Here is a 12,499-nt window from a genome sequence, read left to right on the forward strand (position 1 = left end):
TAGCAAAAAAAAGACAACTTTGCTTTTGGACCAAGTGTTCAGTGATGTTTGTGGTGTTCGTGACACTCCTACAGTGCAGATGACAGGCAGCCAGGGCAGAAATTCAGCTTGCCTTGTAGACTGTCTAGATCTGCTTGAGTACTTGATCTGTGCAAAGAGATTAATCTATATAAAATATAAATGAGCATTCTTCTCTTTTTTCTTTTTTTCCCAGAGGAACATTAGGCAATTTAAAGAAATAAAGAAGACAATTCTTCAAGCAAGCCACAATGGTAATGGGAAACAAAAAAAGAATCAATGTAAGGCTCTCAGAGATGCTGATGCACATTGTAGTACATACAGCCACCTCTAGGATGCAAAGACATCTCTTTACACCTCTAGTATGGAAAGCAGGCAGGAAGCTCTCAGGTGGTAACCAGGCTCTTACACTGAGATCACTGAGATTCAGCTTTCACTTAAGCTCTCCCTTCTGCATGCTGATACCAGTGAGGATTTTGTTTTTGTTTTTATCTGTGCAGTGCATAAAGGATCTTTGTAACTTTTCAAGATTTATCTAAATGGAATCATAGTTATGTACACCCTGTCCTTACCTAACCTACGTGAAATCCTCAAATAATATACATAGTTTCCATCAGACTAGGATATGTTTTTCAACTTAAACAAATCACCCTCTCCCTTTTTGGTGGGTCTGTAATAAAAATATGTCTTAAATTCATAGAATAATACTCTACAGTAACATATCTAATCTTTGCGTCTAAAGGATGTGCATCTTCCTTTCCTTTCACATAAGTTGTAATGTTGATAAACATGCAAAACCCATATACAAAATAAAAATGTTTTCTCTCTTCCACTGCTGACATTTTTTTGTTTTGTGCTTTCAGCTTTAGGTGCATTAGTGCTGCCCACTAGTGGACGCCTGAAATCTCTGTCAGCAAATTCCTGGGCAGATGTTGGTTATTAATCACGCTTATTTGGCCGGCTGATTTTAAGTAAATATAACCCTGGTGTTTTTGGATTTTAAATTAGTTCATTACTGGATTCAATTGTTTTCCCTTTAAATTATTTTCAAAGTGAAGAAAAAAAAAAAAGAGAGAGAACTCTACTGTGCTAGCTCCAAAGTTAAATGCTACATGTGTGTATACATTTCCAGAAAATGTCAAAGTAGGCTTGGCTATAAGAACTTCCCTCAGAAAAGAAGCTGACTTGAGGAATATGTACTCTGCAAAAATAAGAACTCACCCACTTAAGCTACAATATTATATTACTTTCTGGAGTGTAGAGAAATTACATACAGGAATAAATTAGAGGAGAAAATTCTGAAAGACTCATTTTAATCTATTGCAACATGGATCAAACATTAAGCATACCAGTAATGACACAGAATTCTTGCATACTTATATATAGATATGTGCTAAATTGAGCCTTTAACTTTACAATTCTTATGTTTATTTGGATCAGCTTTTTCACAGCTCTCATTCCTTATCATTTTGGTACAGAAAATAGCTTTTTGTTTTCGTCTCACACTTTAAAGTAGGAATAGTGAAGTCTTCCAAAATACCATTGAAGTGGCAAGTTATATTTCTCCTACTGAAACTGGGTATAGAGAAGACCATTTGGTCAGGATAGGATACACAACTGTACAACTACAAATAGGTTTGTTTTTTTTTTTTTTTTTTTTTTTTTTAGAATCAGTTTCTTCAAATTGTTTTGATAGGAGTATAGACCCTTTGGCAACAGAGTGTTGTCATATTTCATAAACACTTCTGAGTTTTAGCTTAGTCTATATGAAATTTGCTTTCTTTAGCAATGTAATGTCTTACTGACATAGAGATGAGCACATCAAACTTACTGACGTAAAGGTGAGCTTTCAATCAGGTCACCATGTCCTGTTCCTCACCATGATGTACACTCGGAATTCCTGGTGATATCATTGGGAGGAGCTCAAGTTTCTCTAGGCTTGGCAAATGTCTTCTATTATGACATCTATTAAGACATCTATTATGTCTTTCCAGCCTTTCATATTTATTAAGAACCACTGCTTCTAAAAAGGCAAGTAAAAATTATTATCAAATAGGAGTCTCAAGGCATATGATGTTAATTTAATAAAGACTATACAATATATTAGAGGTGCTCATTTGGGAAGTGTCATAAATAGCTCCAACAGCCTCAACAATGCAATCCTTAGCAACCTCTAAGAGGTTTCTTGCAGGGATACTATTTTGTGACTCATCAAGGATTTAGTGTATCAAGATATATTGCCTAAATTAGGCAGCATATTAAAAAGTAATGTTAGGACAATTTCATGCAATTATACTTTTAACTGGGGGACTGATCATTTCTTGTTTGCATGATGCTGTTTTCTATTGCCTGTGCAACTTATTTCCGACTGGCAGGGAAATCAATTAGCCAGTGAATAATTATCCCCTATGAACAAGCAACAAAAACTGTCGTAACTTGAGTGGAATGGACAAAGTGGCCCAGCATTAACAGCTGTGATGAACAGACACATTCTTGGCTTCCTCAGCACTTGCAATACCTCTCTTTCCCCTGCACTGACCATCTCCATTTCATCCTTCCATCTGCCACACTGCCTGGTTACAGCATGAGCGACATATGTACACCTTTTTCAAGCCTTCCTCTGGAACAGCTACTACAAAACGGCTTCTGCAAAGCTACTACAATGCCTCCCCATGTGTTTCTTCAGAGAAAGATGCAACGGAAGACTGACACCTCAAATGGTACTCAACCTGTGTTTGTTACTACTTTGGATGGGAGTATAGGAATTGGGAAGGTGATGTGGGGTGGTAGCCATCTCCTGATGCAGAGAGCCAGTCTGCAGCAGCCCCTGGCAACTTTAAGGAACAGCAAGGAACATCTTTTTTTGGACTATCCGTGATAATGCAGATGGCATTGTCCAGCTTTGCTGTTTGAAAATATTCTTTGCCTTCTTTGGATTTGATCTTTAAGGCAAGACTTTTGTCAATATGCTTTTTACATGACGTAAAGCCTACTGAGACATTTTCAGAAATAATCACAGAGGATCACTTCTGAATAACTTCTCAAAGGGTGCTTCAAATACATAGCCTAAGTAGATGTAAAAATGAAGTAGAAGTTTGTGTGACAGATTTTCAACCTTCATTGCTCCTTCCATGAGTTATTTCATTCATACGTTTGAGAAAATGAATCTGTCTGAAGAGTTTAATTCTGTAAAATAAACCAGGGCCAGCCAAAAAGCATCAAATGACAAGTTCAGGTTGCTTAACAGAAAGTCACATTTTTTGGCAATATTTTGCCCTCCAAGGGAAAAAAAAAGTGATTTTGCTGAAACATCATTTAAGATCTCACTCATGGGAGGGGAGAGAGGAAGACTTCATCAGGCCAAAGTATATATGACATTGTGTAGTAAAATATTTGTAAGCTAATATTCCAGTAAGCTAATATACCACACTGATGATCTGGACCTACTGAAATCACTTCACATCATTCCCATCTGCTGGGCTAGCTAAGTGTTTACAGAGAGCACGGACAAAGACACGTTTCCATTACGACATTCCAAACAGTATTATGCAATGCAAAGTAGTACAAAAAGTTTGAGCAGCAGTCAAAGAGCAGCAAAATAAATTAAGTATATCCTATGTGTTCATGTTCATATTGCTTGTGATATTAATAATGATAAGCTAAATGTTAGTGTATTTCTATTTTGAGGAAAAACATCATAAAACATGTTAAGCTGACACAAATTCATATTTATCTATTTAATTGTCTCAGAAGAGTTTTTGTTTGTTTGTTAGTTTGTTTTCTTAACTGTTGCAGTGAAGAGTGTACTAAGCAGTATGGGGTAGGTTGTGCCTAATTAATTTTATGGATTGCATTAAGTAAGGCTTGGTTTACTTGCTGAACTCAATATTGTAATAAAACTTTCACTACTTATTTGATGACAAGGGATGCCATTTTATTACCTTGTGTAGATTGCTGACTAGGGTTCTTCAATATTTCAGCAAAACCTTCTGGCAAAGATATGGTTTCCTCTGGGGAGATGCTTAAATGAACACAAGACCTTACTGAAGTCACAAATGTATTTAAATGGAAACTTCTGAGCATTTCCTTCAGATGTGCTGCCTATTAAGAACGAGGGAACCTGTTCAGTTTTGTTTTGCGCTTTTGAAATGATCTGCAAAACTGTAGTGCAAAAATCCTCTGTATCCAAGGAACTGCAAAACAAGAGATACCTACTTTTAAATTTGCCTTCTGTTTTCTATTCCCCTCCTGCTTCCCTTGTATGCACAGGGACTGATTAGGACTGGATAAGTTACCCTGTGTGAAAATTGATTTGAAATTGGTGAGTGAGATGCTGAAAAGCTTTTACATAGAATTGAATGAAACAGGAACTTCCAGAGCATAAATCCTCAAACTTTTTAGACAAAAATCAGATGAATCACACACTCGAGATTTTTACTTCTCTTCATGCAGTGGGCAGGGAGTGCACAATGACTAAAATAAATATATACATCTAACTTTTAGATGCTTAATTTGGGGTTAGTATACTCCACTGTTTGATCCAACATATTTTTATAATGTATTTTAGACCTTTCATAAGCATATGGTATTTTTTTCTTGTTTACTGGAATGGTCCCATCTCATGCCATATTCTTTTATTTGTGTTTTGATCTGCAGAAATTCAGGAAATCGTTGTCTTCAGTGAAAACCCAACATAGTTGCTTGCTCTGATCAAGTCTTTGACTTAACAGCTCTGGAAACAAGACAAGCTGAAGAAGTATGTATCTTATTTTCCCATTCTATTCTGGGAAATCTGCAAGGATCAAGCCATGTGTCTTGAACTAAACCCAAAACATAAACTCAAATGCATTATGAACCCTCGTTTGCTCTGTTTAGGCAAGACTGAGGTTACTTCTGGTATCAGTTTGGCAATCCTGTCCCAGTCTGGTAATCCAATCTGTACAACACAGACAAGCCTTCCAGTTTCTCTCTTTGATCTAAATTAAAACGTATTCTCATGCCCTTTCACTGTTATAATAGCTTTGGTGATATGCACAGCGATTAGAGCAGCCACTCCTGATCATACTTGTCTCAGTGAAGAACCAGAGATACTTTGTGGGCTATGGATCGTGGTGTCTGCTCTTCCTCCCCACCTCACAACACACACCACCTGTATCGTTTTGGAACTGGTCAAGTCAGTGCTTTGCCACCTTGAAAAATTTCTCCTTGCTGCCTACTCTCACTTCCCCAGTAAGACAGTAGGTAGATTGCCCAGATTTTGTTGCAGGAGGGTTGATTTGGATGTATTTTAATGTCTGCAACTAACTACATCCAAGAAATCTGTAATCTTTTTGTATTCTGGCAGATTAGATTACAGTCTGCTGCTAGCTGGCAAGAGTGGAGTGCAGTTCTTTCCTTAAATACTCCATCCAGGAGAAACTTTTGAGTAACTGTTAAACTGGTTTTTTTTTTTTTCTTTTTTTTTTTTTTTTCCTCTGCTTCAAATCAACTATTTTATCTTTGCTTTAGTTTAAATTGAACGTGGTCACAGAACAAGACATGGGTTGACAGCTTCTTCCAGTGACCCCAGAACTACAACTCTTTTGTCAGATAAGTGGTTTGGAAAAAAAAAGACACAAAGCTTGGTGCTTTGGATTCAGCTTTGCTCACTCTCTCTCTCTGTCTCTCCCTGTTTGTGTGTCTATGTGTATATATGTATGAGTTACAAGTTCTGTTAGGCAGAGAACAAAAAAGATGATTTCAGCGTCACCATACTTCAGTTCAAAGGAAATGATGCCAAGTGATTGGTACTATAAAAGCCTAAATTGTCTATTGTGCTGAAAACCTTATGGCATCTCAGTGAATGCAGGCCACTATGGAGATTATGCTAGGGGAAAGGAGGTTTTCTGGGTGTATGTGTGATAGGCATAGGCTTGGAGATAAATTTCTGTATAGAGAAATAAAGTGGTGAGAAATCAGTTGTGCTACAATAAGGACATAGCAGTAAAATTCTCAGAGACCTTTGTTACTGCTTCACCCAATGTTCATGTGAGGAAGAAAAGATAACGAAGTCTAAGCTGAAGTCATCTTTTCTTTCTGTTTTAAGGGGAGTGAAAGGAATGCAGACCAGGACACCATTTCTGCAGGGAATGCCACCAAGGTCAAACTGGATAAAATGATTTATGGAATTGCTAGTAACCCCGTGTGATTAGGATTTGCCCTTCTCTTTTTTTCCTTTGTGTTTTGTTGTTGTTGTTCTTCTTCTTCTTTTTCTTCTTCTCCTTCTCCCTCTTCCTCTCCATCTCCCTCTCCTTCTCCTTCTCCTTGTGTTTTTTTTTTTTTTTAATTTATCTTTCCACACTTATAGTTAGACCAAAACCAAAACACTAAGGGTAGCTGTACCAGAAAAACAAGAGTGTGTATACTAACAAAAAAATTGAATATTGCCCCTTCAGATACCGTGTTTTATTAGAGCTGAAACTAACACAATGTAGCTGCAGTTTTTGTAGCTTTTTATTATTGAATTATTTTACTGAATCTCTTCTCAAAAAGCAATTAAACCACATAGAGCAGAAAGTCTTGGAGCTCCAAACCTATCCATGAAGTTTTTCTCTTTCCCATCCTTAATATAATGATGCTTTTAGGAGGCAATAACATACGAAAGTTTATTATAGGCAGGATAAAATACAGGATAACATATATGGTAGTTAATTTGCTGGGTTTTAAACTTTTGGCCTGATTGAAAGATAAGTGTTGCTAGAAATATTAATATCTACTGATAAATCAGATGTTGTTTATATATATATATATATTTAATTAGTCATCTCCTAAGTTGTCATAACTAGCATTATTTCCTACTTTGAGGAGCTATGCTCAGGTAGGAACACAGCTTAGGTTTTCTCTAACTAAGCGTGCTGTGAAGGAGGACATGATCTCAGGCACTGTGTTACTGGAACAGCCAACCTCAGAGGACACAAGGCTTTTTCAGGCTTTAATCTGGGTAGGTACCCTTCAGCCCAGTGCCCACAGCTTGGTTTTCATCCCTGTACTTGCAAGACTTAAAGTTTTTAGATCATTAAATTGACTATTCAGAACCAAGACCTTGGAAACCCTAAGTGTTGTCAGGGCATTTGTTGTCCAGCTGAAGTGATATGTTTGTCTAAACATAGTTCTTCAACACTGCTTTAGATATCCTAGGTTTTCCTGTGGGGCTGGCAGATAAAACACAGGATCTATGGGAAACCCATGTTTTCTGGTAGAATAGCTGCAGAACAGGAGCAATTTCAAAGGGCGTACAAAATGACACAAAAGTATTGTGGCTGAGCAGCTGCACTGAACTTCTTGTCAGCAGAGCAAGTGGAGTTGAGACAGAAAGACAGCTGATCAGCTCACTGAAGTACAGTTTGGATGCCTAAATGTTGGTGCCATTGGGGATGCCCTACTGTACATATACTGTAATGGGAGATTTCTTCCAGTGTTGATACTGCAGCATCTGCTGAAAAGTCATTGGTTATTCACCCATTAATACAGAAGCTTCAGAAGCTTTGGAACTGGGAAACTTTTAAACAACAAAATCTATGTGAGATAAATCCTTTCTAAACCACAAGGCCTCAAATCATGCAAAAAAGTCTGTGAATAATCTGAGACACAAAGTCAAATATCTCTAACCCTTGGCTAACTTTTTAAAATCTGAGTAAATAGTCTCCAGTCTATAGAGGAGAACAGTGAGCACATTTTACTTTTGTCTTTTGTCTTTCTCTCTTAGAAAAACTGTAGAGATTTTCAAACATTTTTTAGTGAAAAAACTCAAACTGAAGTACTACAGTAAGAATCATTGTCAAGAATTCTGAGCAAAAGACAATTTCATATTATAATTTGTGTAAAAAATAACACTTTTTTCAGATGACATGCAAAATCTTTCTCTGACAATTGGCATGCACATTCAAGCTGTAATTACATAGTCACTCAGATGCAGCATAAGTTTCTTATCCCACCTGCTCCCCTTTTATTCCACTTGTCTATCAAAACTGTTCTCCTTGTACAAGGTTTCTGTGTGGCTAGGTAAAGAGCTGGATCTAGAGCAAAAATAACCATTAAAAATATGTTTTCTTTTGATCTGGATCAGTACATCAGCTCATTGCTCCAGGGTTTATGCTGGCCAACAGAAGACAGAACCAGAGTAGTTGAGGGCATGGTCAGAATGACCTTTCCAGTTTGAGCTCTCTGTCAACCTGCTTTCCAGATGATCATCCTCCAGCCTGCACTGGTGCCTGGGGTTATTTCTACATAGGTACAGGACTTGCTAGTTTCCCTTGTCCTGTTTGCCCAGTTCTCCAGCTTTTCCATCTCCCTCTGGATGGCAGCACACACATGTGTCTGCCACTCCTTAGTTTTGCATCATCTGCAAACTTGCTGAGGTTGTGCTCTGTCTTTCCCATCATCCAGCTCACTAATGAAGAGGTTAAACAGTACTGACACCATTCTCAACCCTTGCTGTACACCATTAGGGACTTGTCTCCAACTGCACTTTGTGCTAGTGCTCACAACCATTTGAACCCATTTGTTAAGCTGGTTTTCAATCCACATTGCTGTCCACTTATCTAACCTGTATCAGAACCTTTATGAGATGCTCAGGACTTTTTTCTGTATGTGCTATAACTGGATGCCCTGGAGTTCTTTCAGAACACTTAGCGATTCCAATAAGCTCAATATTTTTTCTCATTTTTTTTCTGTTTTGGGTGGAGAGATTTATCTTAAACTTTTTATTTTTATTTTTTATTTCCTGATTTTGGTCCTGTTTCCTGTGCCCTTCCCCTGTTGTGTGTCCCCTCCCTCCCCCCCCCCGACAAGTGGAACCATACCAGGCTGGTAATATAAATTCAGGAGGCAACAATTTTCTAATGGTCTTTTTTCTTCTATTTCTTTACAGTGCACATGGCATCTGATTCATTTCCTGTTGATGACATTCAAGATGTGTCTCCTGACCTGAGGGGGAGTGAGATTAGTCTTTGATGACGAATGCACATATTCCACTATAGCCACATGCTCCTCTGTTTCTAGAGACCAAGTAGAATATTAAAGCAAAGCAATACAAACAATCCTTGTCCTGTATTATCCCTTGCCAATCTATCTTAGGGCAGAAAAAGTATTTTTAAGAAAACACATCAAACAAAGTAATTTGTGAACTCTTTTTTTCTTTTTTTTTTTTCCCTTTTAGAGAATGCAGGCTGCATTACAAACAGTAATAGATTTTATCAGCTTGGGCTTTGCTCATGGTAGATGGATCACAAAATGTTGACAGTAGGAACCTGGCTCTTTTTCTCAAAGCTGTTCCTGCTTACTAGATTTATAAACAACTGAATCCAGATGGATTTGTATCCTAGCTTTCAAGACAAAGCTAACCCTAATGCTATTTCACTTGGCTATCACGAAAGAAACAATAAACTGAGATGACTCATATGGTTACCAGAGGAGAAAGTTGTGCTTTACTGTCTTGCCTACTAATATATATCATTGTCTGCACAATATAACTGATGGAATATACATCTCAGTCTTAGCTTAAGTTTCAGAAACTGTAAAACTACCAGTAATAGAAACAGGACTTGCATTTAGCTGCAATGTGACTTTTTCTTTTTATCAGGGAACTAACAATGATCAATATGTGAGGTGAAGATTTTGGGACCATTGAGCAAGGCAGGCTAAAGAGAAAATACTTGCTTCAAGAGAAAACCTAAGCCAAATAAGATACCAACAAGTCAGCCACTCCCTGTTTCATTGGCATCTCTGAATCAGTATTTGCGGAAGAACAGTTAGCTATCTTATGGCTATTGCACTAATAGCATTTTCTCCAGTAAGAAGAGACATATAAGTGAGAGTAAATGTTGTTTACAGATCACTTAATATGAGTCAGTTGAGCATGCATGTGGGCTGAGTTACTCACACTTACATAATCATTAAGTGAGTATTAGGTATGTAAACCCATTTTTCCCACTATTTTGCTTTGTTTCATTTGAATCCATTTGCAATTTTATTTCTTAAATGTAAGTACTTAATGTCAATTCCATAATCATTGTTTTAAGATTAAAAACGCGTGATAAATTTCATTTAAAATATCACGGTCTAAACTCTATTGATTTTCAGCCATGGAACACAGTAAAAATGCACAATGAAAATTGAAAACAAACAAACAAACAAACAAAACAGATATAAGAGGCAGAAGACTTATCGCATCTTCCCATTCTGGAGGCGTGGGAATCTTTGGACTCATTTCTTGCTGTGTGGAGAGTTGGGCTCTGCTGCTGAAGTTTTGTTCAGTACAGCCAGGCAGGGGAGAAGGCACATGCTGCTTCCAAGAACTGGGGTGAAACAAGCTCTGAAGAAAGGCATCAGTTCTTGTGCTGAATAAATACTGCAGTGCCACTGAATTCAACCTCTGTCTTGAACCTGGAGCTTCATACAAACAATTTCTGTTGATTTAATTAGGGATCACCTTATTTTCATCCCTATTAGTAATTGTCTTTCAGGGTGAGATGAAACATACTTCACTACTGTATTACCATATTGAAGTGTTTAGTAGGGTTTATTTTTACCTTTATGTAGTGTATTTTTTTTCCCAGGAGCACAGAGGCACATTTTAGCACATGTAATAGAAATCTTAATGTTCGGATTAACCTGTGCAATTATTTGTTTGGCCTCACCAGAACTAGGCTGCAGAACTAAGCATCTCAAAAAGTATAAATCCAAATCAGATGACCAGAGGTACTTGACTTTCTGACCTTTGAATAGGTGTCCACAAGCTTAACTACCCCATACCCTTATTTAACTCAGAACTGTGCAAACTACCAGAATTAGACAGGTTGCAAAACACGTTTTTGTTACAAACAGAAGTAGAGATAGCTACAGGAGGGAAATACATCAGGGAATGTAAAAACAGGACAAGGTGAAACAGGAAAGATAAAATATTCTCCAGAAACAAATGAAATGAAACAATTTTCTAAGTGAGTTTTCATTTATGAAAATATCCTAATTTATACCTGTATGCATTTAGATTTCATTGCTCTTGTGCAGATTGTTCTGTACGTTCACAAATGTCATTCAGATGAATAATTGTTAGCACAAAAGGAGTAGCCGTGGGTTGTTGGTGTCATCTATTATAAATTAAAATAGAAATGAAATTGGTTATTTGTCGACTCACATTTTCTCCCCTGGTGCACATCATAACAGCACCTGTTTCTCATACAGTCTTCCTACTTGTAAAGAATCCACAGAGAAAAAAACGCTAAAGTCTTGTATTTAAAAAAAAAAAAAGTCTGTCTAGCACTCCAACCAAGCACAGCTGACATTTCCACACTTTGATAAACCTTTGCTCATATTTGTGCAGCATTTTTATGTCACTAGTGATACCCTCATTGTGTCACTAAGTGATGAATTATTTGCATGTTTTAAAAATACAGGAAGATAGCTTAACATGTGAAAATAAAATACTTCAAAATCCTCAGATCTGAGGCAATGAAATGCATAGCATTAAATGTGCTGGCAGAAAAAATACTATAGGGCCACCTGAGACTTCCAAAACCAGAATATAGAGACCTTTGCTCATATATAAAACACCTGTCTTTTGTGTGCAATCATGAGCCTTTGTTCATCATTGCACAAATGAAAATTCACTCCCTCAACACCATCACAGATATTTAACATGCTGGAGACACTCTCTGCACCAAGAATCTACCTGTGCAGGAATTTCTGGTAACATAGCCACAGACCAGTTTTCCAGTTTCTCTGTTTCCTAGTGAGGACCTTTTTTTTTTTTTTTGTATGGACATTTATTTATATGATATTATGTGGACATCCAACAGAGTTACCCTCATGTCAGCTGAGAGCACAGACAGTATGCTTTCCCAGAAACATAACTAAAAATTTGCAAAAATATATGATACTTCTTGTCATGTCAACTTAAATAGTTATTCTTTGTACAGAATTTTGAAATTAAACAGTTCTTTATAAATATTCAGTATTAACAGCATAAATAGTGGCTTGACATGTTGCTCAGAGCTGAGAGAGTATGTAATTTACATATGGCATTTCATGCAAATTTACATCAGAGACTCTAGAATGCATATATTTTTTTTTCTTCCAGATTATCATTCAATTATAATGGCAATATTATTGTGAAGTTTACTATTGCTTACAATTCACATTTTTTATGAATTACTACTTTTGTGCCTGCAGGAACTCAGTAACTCATATAAATGCTAGAGGTTACAAACCACGACAGAGAAAAATATTGCACAGAGACATCATCATTCACAGATGACACAAGCCTTGGCCTCCAAACGAAATAGAGGCTTGCTGCAAACTGGCAAAGAGCACCAGCCAAGGGCTGGCTGGTTCAAACCTTTTTGTCACCTCCCATTTGTCAGCTGGTGTTCGTACCCTTACATCAGTATCACTGATGCAAAGCTTGTTTTGCTATTTCTTCTGATGGCTACAGTCAACTTGTGCT

The 12,499-nt window shown here is 37.2% G+C and overlaps 1 long non-coding RNA gene across 2 annotated transcripts; it reads left to right on the forward strand.

The window, feature by feature from the left end:
• The first annotated feature begins 1,461 nt into the window (after positions 1 to 1,461).
• On the forward strand, positions 1,462 to 11,131 carry LOC310880481. Of its 2 annotated transcripts, XR_014571720.1 has the most exons (3): positions 1,462 to 2,738; positions 4,675 to 4,774; positions 8,927 to 11,131. It is a non-coding gene; the product is annotated as an uncharacterized lncRNA (long non-coding RNA). The 2 variants fall into 2 exon arrangements; XR_014571721.1 differs by lacking the exon at positions 8,927 to 11,131 and having other exon boundaries at positions 4,675 to 8,778.
• The last annotated feature ends 1,368 nt before the right edge of the window (positions 11,132 to 12,499 follow it).

Source organism: Anser anser, assembly GCF_964211835.1.
Source record: "Anser anser genome assembly, chromosome: 1".
Taxonomy (NCBI): domain Eukaryota; kingdom Metazoa; phylum Chordata; class Aves; order Anseriformes; family Anatidae; genus Anser; species Anser anser.